The sequence below is a fragment of the Saccopteryx leptura genome, chromosome 8, assembly GCF_036850995.1.
Source record: "Saccopteryx leptura isolate mSacLep1 chromosome 8, mSacLep1_pri_phased_curated, whole genome shotgun sequence".
NCBI lineage: Eukaryota > Metazoa > Chordata > Mammalia > Chiroptera > Emballonuridae > Saccopteryx > Saccopteryx leptura.
In genome coordinates, this window is record NC_089510.1 from 7,779,023 (window position 1) to 7,788,254 (window position 9,232).

Here is a 9,232-nt window from a genome sequence, read left to right on the forward strand (position 1 = left end):
GATAAACTGATTTAAGGTCAATCATCATTCATAACTATCTTAGGAGCTAGATGGGCCATCAGGAGGGAGTAGCACTAGGACCCAGGAGACACAGGCTTCCTTCTAAACTTGCTTCTTTTTCTGTGGCTCTAGGAAAATCATTTGACTTCTCTGAGCCTTAATGTTCTCACTTGTAAAATAGTAACAATGCTGCCTGCTCTGCCTATGTCATAACATTATTTTGAGCATCAAATGAAATGACACAATTCTAGTCAGTAGATAGAATAATCTTATCAACCTTTTGGTTATAAATTTAGAGAGGCTTTGAAGATCAGAACGGTCTACAAAAATGGTGGTATGATTAGTAAGCAGTAAACCCGCTACATTCTTTTCTGAGTTTTTGCTTATTATTATTATTTTTTTTTGCACTGAGAAAAATGTCACTCTAAAAATCAAGTAAATGTATCCTTGAATTCTGTGATTGAAATATTTAGATCATGGCAACACTGACGAAAAATAAATAGCTATTCTAGCCTTCTGCTCTAAAAAAAGACCAGCAGATACTTGAGCCGATACAACTGGAGGATGTCCTCAGTGGCAGTCAGATCGATTTAGCTGAAAAAGAGGCAACAGAGCAGAACAAAGCAAACAAAAAATATCATGTTTTATGTGTTTTCCTGCCTAATGGAATGTTTGCTGTTATCATCTGTTGCACAACAGCAAAGATATTGGTAGAAGAAATTTGAGGACAAATGAGGGTGCGTAGCCTTCTTTCTCCAGATGGACCGGAAAGAATCTAAATTTTCTGATGGACTAATTCGCTTTCATTCTTTTGCACTTCTTTACCACACCTGCGTTCCCAGCCAGGCGCGTTCCTTCCTTAATGTGTTGTCATTGACCGTTTTTGTTTTTTTTTTCCTTTGGGCAAGTAAAGCTTCTAAGTATTTTTACGATGGAAAAATTCAAACCTATAGAAAGTAAGAAGAGTATAATAAAACTTAGTGCAACTGTCCTGCAGTTTCAACAAATGCTAACACGTGGCCAATCTCATTTAATCAATATTTGATATCATTTCATCCCCAAATACTTCCGTGTGCTTCTCTAAAAGATACATATCAATCCTAAAATGGTAAAACTATTCACACAGTATGGGACATGGTTTCGGTGTTAAAGGAGCTTGGCAAGAGGTCAGCTGAAGAATTAAAAAAAGCAGGCTCTGTGGGACTTAACAATTCTGCCCACAAATAGTTGTAGGTTTAAATATTTATTTTCAAAACACATGAGCCATTGTATTCCCGGATAGCTCTAAATTCCAATTGGTTGGCACCTGCTGAGCAATTTCTAACATTTTTCTAAGTAATTACTTGTGGGTGACTGGATGAACCCGTTGTGAACTAAAGCCAACTTGGGAAACTTCCCGGGTTCTTCTCGTCGAGGCTGGCGGGGCCGGTGGTTCATGCAGCCAGAAACTAACCGGGAAAGATGCTCTGAGACCCTCTGGACGCGAAGGAAATGCTCTGCTTTTCTCAGGCTCTGTATGTCCCTAGCCGGGGACACTTTTCCCCTCACTGTGCTGTCATTGTGCCTGGGGACACTTTTCCCCTCACTGTGCTGTCACTGACTGTGCCTTTCTCTGGACCCTCCGTCTTGTACAACAGTGTGAAAGGAGACACACAGGAGAGAGCGTTGGCACAAGTCTTCACAGCTTTCCAAGTATTTTCACAGACGTTGGCCAGTTTAGCCTTCACTGTCATTCTGCAAGCTGGGTATTACTGCGCCTGTCTTACGGTGACTGAGCCGAGGACCGAGGCTGAGGGACTTACCGTGGTCACGTGGGAGATGGGAGAGATAGCTGGGGTCCAAAGGTCCTGTGGCATGCTCAAGGTTGTTCTGGGTTGTTGTTTTTTTTTTGTTGTTTTTTTTTTTCTGGGCTGTCTCTGGACTAAAGCTTTTCAGGAAAAATTCTGAAATTCTAAAGAATGAGAGAAGGAGTGTGGGATGACTGTACAGTGAAGCATCTCAAAGGGACAAAGCAATAGGGGACCCCTCTTACTCCTCATAGCCCCTCATTGGGAACGAAGGTCCTCTCGTCTTCTCTGTGTTAACAGTAGAAATGGAGTCAGTGTGTTGATCCCGGCTGGGTCCCTTGCAAAAGAAGGCTTCCTTGCCTGGGTCCAGAGCTGGATTTCAGCAGTCCACGAGTTTGGACAAAGAAAAATTTCTTTTAGAAAATATTTTCAGAACCTCCAGCACTTCACTTAATTTTGAACCTAGATTTCAAACCACAGTAATTAGTAGCTAGCTGTTCTTGGGAGTCTGTCAGCAAGAGAAGTAAACGACATTTTTTCCAATGACATTACAATTGAAAGTATCCTTTATAAGCATCACTACTTCAAGGTAGAGCAGCTACCGGACTAGCACCTAGATCTTATTACTTAACGTCTTAGTAAAGACACAGAGGGCTGCTCTTTTTGCTGCCATCTTGGTTCCGCGTTCCAGGCACAGAAATGCCGGGTGAGACTACAGAAACTGTCCCCGCTGCAGGACGGGAACTGCCACGGCCCCGGAGCCCCAGGCTGAGACGGGGTGTGGCACAGCGTCTGACAGTGACGAATCAGGACCAGAGCTCCAGGAACACGCTTTCACACGGGCAAGCGCACGACAGGCCCAGTGGGCAGCAGTGAAGTCAATAGAACCAGTCAGTAAGGCAAGGCAGAGCACAGAAGGCTGTGTCCAAACTGGGACTTTGACAGGTTACAAGGGTGACCATCCGGAAATCTGAGAATATCCTCTTTGCCATCACAAAACCGGATGTCTCCAAGAGCCCGGCTTCAGACACCCACATAGTGTTTGGGGGAGCCAAACCTGAGGATTTATCTTAGCGAGCACGGCTAGCAGCTGCTGAGGAGTTCAGAGTTCAAGGTGAAGCCATTTCACACATTGAGGAAAACTCCGACACCAGCTGCCTGAGAGGGGAGTGAGCAGGAAGAGTCTGACGAAACAGGTGTGGAAGTCAAGGGTGCAGAATCAGTCATGTCACAAGCAAATAGACAAGAGCAAAGGCAGTCCGAGCCCTGAGGAGCAACAATAATGATATTGAACATGCTGTTGTGGGATTAACAATGTAACCGTCTACAAACAAGCACTTTTTCTGGTGTTTCAAAAGAGTTACTGCACCTGGATTTGAAATTGTTTCTATCATTAATAAAATTGTGGCCTCCTGTGGGATGAAAAAAAAAGACACATATGATATTATAAAATTTTAAGGTCATTGTCCTAATTGTATTTATATGTAATTATCTATTTTAATTGTAATCACGTGTATTTTATTTTACACGTTTATAAACATTACTCTGAGAAGGGGGTATAGGTATCACCAGTTTACCACGGGTCCATGGTACAGATAAAAGTTGTAGGCCCTGGCCGGTTGTCTCAGCGGAACAGCATAGGCCAGGCATATAGAAGTCCCGGGTTCGATTCCCGGCCAGGGTACACAAGAGAGGCACCCATCTGCTTCTCCACCCTTCCCCCTCTCCTTTCTCTCTGTCTCTCTTCCCTTCCCACAGTGAAGGCTCCATTGGAGCAAAGTTGGCCCGGGCACTGAGGATGGCTCCATGGCCTCTGCCTCAGGTGCTAGAATGGCTCCGGTTGCAACAGAGCAACGCCCCAGATGGCAGAGCATCACCCCCTGGTGGGCATGCTAGGTGGATCCTGGTCGGGTGCATGCGGGAGTCTGTCTGTCTGCCTGCCTCCTTCCCACCACTCTCACTTTGGAAAAATACAAAAAACAAACAAAAAAGTTATAAAGACATGATGCTCCAAAGAAATATTTATCCAAAGTCTTAAATTATTCTCAAGTAACAACATTTTCAAAACTATGTTTGTAGGAAGGAACTAATTTGAGGGAACAGTTCCTTAATTCCATTATCTCTTCCATCTCTCTACTCGGTCCACTGAACTCCTGACAAACAGCACATGTACCACAAACATGCATAAAAAACAATGCTCCCTTTCCTTCTCGGAAAAACGGGCAAGCTGTGGACACTCACTGTTTGGCTGATGGGACACTTCTGGAAGGAGAGGTGGCTGAGGATGGAGAGGCACATGGAAGGGGAAAGAGTGTCTGCATGGGGACACTAGCCAAGGACAAGACCTCACCTTGAAGAAGACACTCTGCATTCTGTCTGCAGACAACATTCATCTTATGTGAAAAATTATGCCCATACTGACCTTTCTGTGTCCTCCCAACCGAGCTAACCAAATTATTCATGCAATAACCTAATAATTGTATTTTCAGTTAACGAGCACTAACTTTATATGTTAAATCTGTCCCCATCAGGAAAGGTATTTGAGGTAACCCCTGCTACTGTGGGCTATTCGCAGAAAATCATCAGATTACCTATCTTAATCTCAGTACAGAAATGAGGGGCCCAAACGTTTGACTAACACCGTTTGATTCTTCATATACATCGTGAGGAACCCAGAACCTCGTATGATTTCTCCGATAAAGCTGTCACCGCAGAAGAGTTTTTCACTTGGCTGCTAGAAATCAGTTTGCTTGGTTTGCTGCTTCTTCTTATTTATATTTGTCAACACTGGGTAGAACCTCTGAGGAATCAGATGATTGTCAAGGACAGTACGTAGAGCATGTTTGGAAAGAGCAGGGAGCAGAAAGAATGTGTGGTTGCCCCCTGTACAGCTTATATTCTTACAGAGACAAAGTTCAGCTTGGGGTAACTGCTCCTCTGAAGTCCTCAAGTCCTCTGTCCTCCTTCCAGGGTCACGAACTTCTGTTGCCCCCCACCCATGCGCTGACCACGTTCCCGACGCCATGCCCCACGGGCTGTGAACACCTTAAGACCGAAATGATGTCTTTGACTTACAGAGGGCAAATCCTAGGCCCTCAAGATTTTCTGTAGAATTAATTGGATGAGTAAGTGAATAAAGCCAGCAAATAAAAGAAGCCTGACGTGCCAGGTAACCGAAGGGGGGAGGGGAAGAGCAGAGAGGCACGCTGGTCTCACCTCCAAGGTGGCACTAGAAGTGTGTGCATGTGTCATGTGTGTGCACGCATGTGTGCCATGTGTGTATTTATGTGTGTATGCATGTGTGTGCATGTGTGCATGTATGTGTGTGTCATGTGTGCGTTTATGTGTGTATGTGTGCACGTGCATGTGTGTGCACACATGTGTATGTGCATGCGTGCATGTGTGTGTGGGAACAGTGGCCATGCAGGGGAAGGGGCTTTATACCCGACTCTATCTAAATGCTTCCAGTGGAGCAAGGAAATAAGTCACTCTGCCCTCTCCTGATGTGAAAATGCTACATTCCTCCAAATCGGAGAGATCCATTCTGTACTTTCGCCCATATGACTGGCAGGAAATTCCACCTCAGTCGTGTTTGGGGTGTTCTCTCTTACCCTCAGGGGGTTCACTCAAGGATATCCTGGTATTTGGAAGGCCGTGGCCTGCAGAGCCCTATCGGCTGCTCCATCTGCTGTGACTCACCAGGTTCACAAGGCGCTGGTCCGGCAGCGCGGACCAGGAAGACCAGAGACGCCCTCGGGGTGGTGCGCGGCTCCCCCACACCCAGGCCCAGGAGGCGCTCGGGGCCCCAGGGTCTCCACGTGAGGACACGTGTGCAGCCTCTGACAAGCACCCTGCCATCACTCACTCCTGCGAGGCCTGTCCACGTGAGGGAGCCCCAGCCTGGGGCCTTCCAGAAGCCTGCTGTCTGTGCACAGACCGTACCCTCGGCCCGAGGGAAGACTCTTTCCCCTGATCAGGTAGCTTGTGTGGCTTCCACCTCAAAGCCCTCGGCTCCATGCTGTCCTCTGGGGAGCCTGACCCAGGAAAGTGTCTGTACTGAGTGTCGGGGGTGGGAAAAAGAATCTAGAAATACCCCTTATTGCTTTCTTTATCACTCCCCTGGCTCCCCCGTCTTCAGTAGGCGCAGGAAGTGCTACCTCCCTCTGCCCAGCGCCCCCCCACTCCCGACCCAGGGGCGGCCCCCTCCTTCTCCCCACAGCTCCAGCCCGTTTCGCTTTGTGGCGTGGAAAAGCTCAAAGCACCCAGTCTTGGCCGTGGTCCCGTGTCTCTCCGTCCTGGTCATGACTCCAAAGAAAACATTTCTGACCCCAAAACAAGCTGGAGGTTTCTGTTGAGACCTCAAATATTTTCCCAGAGCCCGCCATAAAAATAAGAAGGTCATCCCATTTTAAATGAGCTGTGTGAACCCTTGGGGCCAAAGCCTACTATGGGTTTGTTTATCGTACCAAGAACTTCAAGTCAGCTCCTAAACAAAATAGTTTCCAAAAAATAAAGCAAGCTCTCCTCTGCTGATCCAAAGACCAAGAAGCAGCAGCATTTGTTATCATAAAGCTCCAAACAAATATTTAGACGCACCATGGTTTTTTTCTGACTGGCGTGATTTGGACAGTTGTGACTGATCTAGCTTAGTTAGCATCGTCACTCAGAACTCCACACTTGTGTTTTCTTGAAAATAGTTTACTTTGGTTCCATAAATGGATACTCGACTGTCAAAAACACATGGGCAGGCATGGCCATCAACGGCCGTACTGACTTCATGACGGGAACAATAGGATAGTCACGAGAAGAGTTTAAGGAAGAAGAAATAGTTTAGTGATTTAATCCCATATTTGTTCTCTTATAAATAGTACTAACGGGTAAAAACAAAACTCGCAGGAAACTAATAGACGGCTGGAAACAAAACTAAAAAACACAGGGCTCAAAACAAAACTAAAAACCTTCCCCATTTTATGAGTAAGACTTCATTTTAAAATGAATATATTCTGAAGACAGGAACAGAGAGCATCTGAACAGATAGCATGGGAGACCAGCGTGTCCCTGGTGAGTTTCCACCTCCAGCCGCTGCCCGTGAGGGGTGGGGCCCCACTCCCCCGGGGCCATCTGGGCTTGTGGGCATTGGGGATGTAAGAACACTCGGGGCAAGGCTGGAGCGGGTGCTTTGCTCTGGCAGAGCTAAATTCGGCTTCTGGAGGAGAAAAATGTTGAAGGTGTCAGGAGAGACAGGAGCCAAGGAAGTCTAAGGAAATGTGGATTGAGGGTTGGAAGCAAGCAGGCGGCTGAAACGAGAGAAACTTTGGGCTGTCTGCAGTCAGGCTGTTGTCCAGAGTGCTGTGCGTCTTCCTCCCCATGGCAGACTCCAGTAAGGAGCTTTTAAATGCTAGGGTTTTTTTGTTATTTTTTTTTCATTTTTCCGAAGCTGAAAACGGGAGGCAGTCAGACAGACTCCCGCATGCGCCCAACCGGGATCCACCCGGCATGCCCACCAGGAGGCGATGCTCTGCCCATCTGGGGCATCGCTCTGCTGCATCCAGAGCCATTCTAGCGCCTGAGGCAGAGGCCACAGAGCCATCCTCAGCGCCCGGGCCATCTTTGCTCCAATGGAGCCTCGGCTGCGGGAGGGGAAGAGAGAGACAGAGAGGAAGGAGAGGGGGAGGGGTGGAGAAGCAAATGGGCGCCTCTCCTGTGTGCCCTGGCTGGGAATCGAACCTGGGACTTCTGCACGCCAGGCCAACGCTCTACCGCTGAGCCAACCGGCCAGGGCTGCTAGGGTATTTTTAAATTAAATTTTTGCATAGGCTCAACATTTTAAACGTGCTCCGAGGTTTTCCAGGAACACATCTCCCGATCACTCCTGAGCCATCCCCTCCACTCTCGTCCCTGGTGGCCCCCGAGATGACCAGTTGCTTGTCTAGCTTCCAGGGGCTGTTTTTGCTCACTGGAAAGCACATAGACCTTTGTATTGTCAGTCCGCCCCTCCACGTTTATTTTTTATAGAGTCGTAGCATACTACACAAATTCTTCTGCACGCTGCTTCACTGTCTTTAACGATATCTGAGATAGTGTTTCAATTTACTAGAAAAAGAGACTCCTTATTCATTTATTTATTTTGCACATGCAGAGTATTCCACTGTAGCAGTGCACAACTATTTTTTAGCTAGCCGACCGTTTTGGCTGTTTCCAGTCATTAGCTGTTATATATGTGACTCTGCGGATTACCCTCGTCCTCACTGTGTGTCACGCACCCCTTCAGAGGTCTGGCAAAGCCCAGGAATGTCTTCTCACCATAATGTTTTCAGGTGTATCAAGTAAAATTCGTAGGATGAAAAAGAAACCAATGCAACTAAAAAGCGGTTACCAAATATTTTCATTAAGGAATATATGTGCTGATTTATTAATAAATTAAATGACAGGCTCTAACAGTGGGTCTAATCACTACTGTCGTTTCAGAGTATGAGTGAACATAAAAAATCATATTTCAGTGTAGCTGCAACAACTGTAATATGACGTAAAAAGTCTCATTTTTACTGGTGACAAAGGCATACGCTGGCACTCCGGTGATTTCCTGCCTCCTTTCATAATTAAAGGAAACGATGAACTTCAGGTAGAGACTAATGAAAACAAAAATGAAAATATTTACACCCGAGCTGGTAAATCCCCTACTTTTTCTGTGCATCCCCTGTTGAGAAGCCCCGCCTTGTACAGATGTCATTTCCCAAACGTTCAGGTATATTTGTATGTATGTATTTGTAAGTCCCCGGAACGATTTTGAATTAGCAAGTGCTAACACATTTCTAGCAATTTGAAGCCTAATGTCACCAGGTCAGCAATACAGTGATTGTACCAGCATTGAAAGAGGGAAGGCGTGTTAGCAAGCATTTTCCTCTTTGCCATGCTGAGAAATGAAACATGGTCTCTTGGTGTAGCTTTATTGTGCATTTGTCTTATTAAAAGCAAACCTGAGCATCTTGTCATATACCTAAGGGTCATTTGTTTATGTATTCATGCCCTTCTGCTTCTTGTCCTGTCGGCGTTATGGGCAGGTTTGCTCAGTGCTGCGAATGCCAGGATGCCTCGGGGTCACCGAGTCCGATGGGAACAGCGCCCCCTGCAGCTGGCAACGCCCATGTCCCCTGGTTGGTCCCAGGAGAGATTTCCATTTCTACCCAGTGTGTTTTTAGCTTAGATTACTGTTTCTTCGAATCATCTGAATAAACTAAAATGCAATCTGGAATCCTTAGAGCAATGGTCTTATTCAAGAGGTAACAATATTGTGTAAGACAAAGTCTGGGAGAAGCCACACACGCTGATAGCTGTAGTCACCTCTGGCAGGGAGAGCGGCAAAGAGAAGGCTGGGGAAGAATTTTCACTTTCACTCTTTCAACTCTGCATTTATGTATTATTTGTTTGCCATAAAGAAATGAAAA

At 46.2% G+C, this 9,232-nt stretch overlaps 1 pseudogene; it reads left to right on the plus strand.

The window, feature by feature from the left end:
* The first annotated feature begins 2,486 nt into the window (after positions 1-2,486).
* On the plus strand, positions 2,487-3,107 carry LOC136379878 (nascent polypeptide-associated complex subunit alpha pseudogene; annotated as a pseudogene).
* Positions 3,108-9,232: the final 6,125 nt, after the last annotated feature.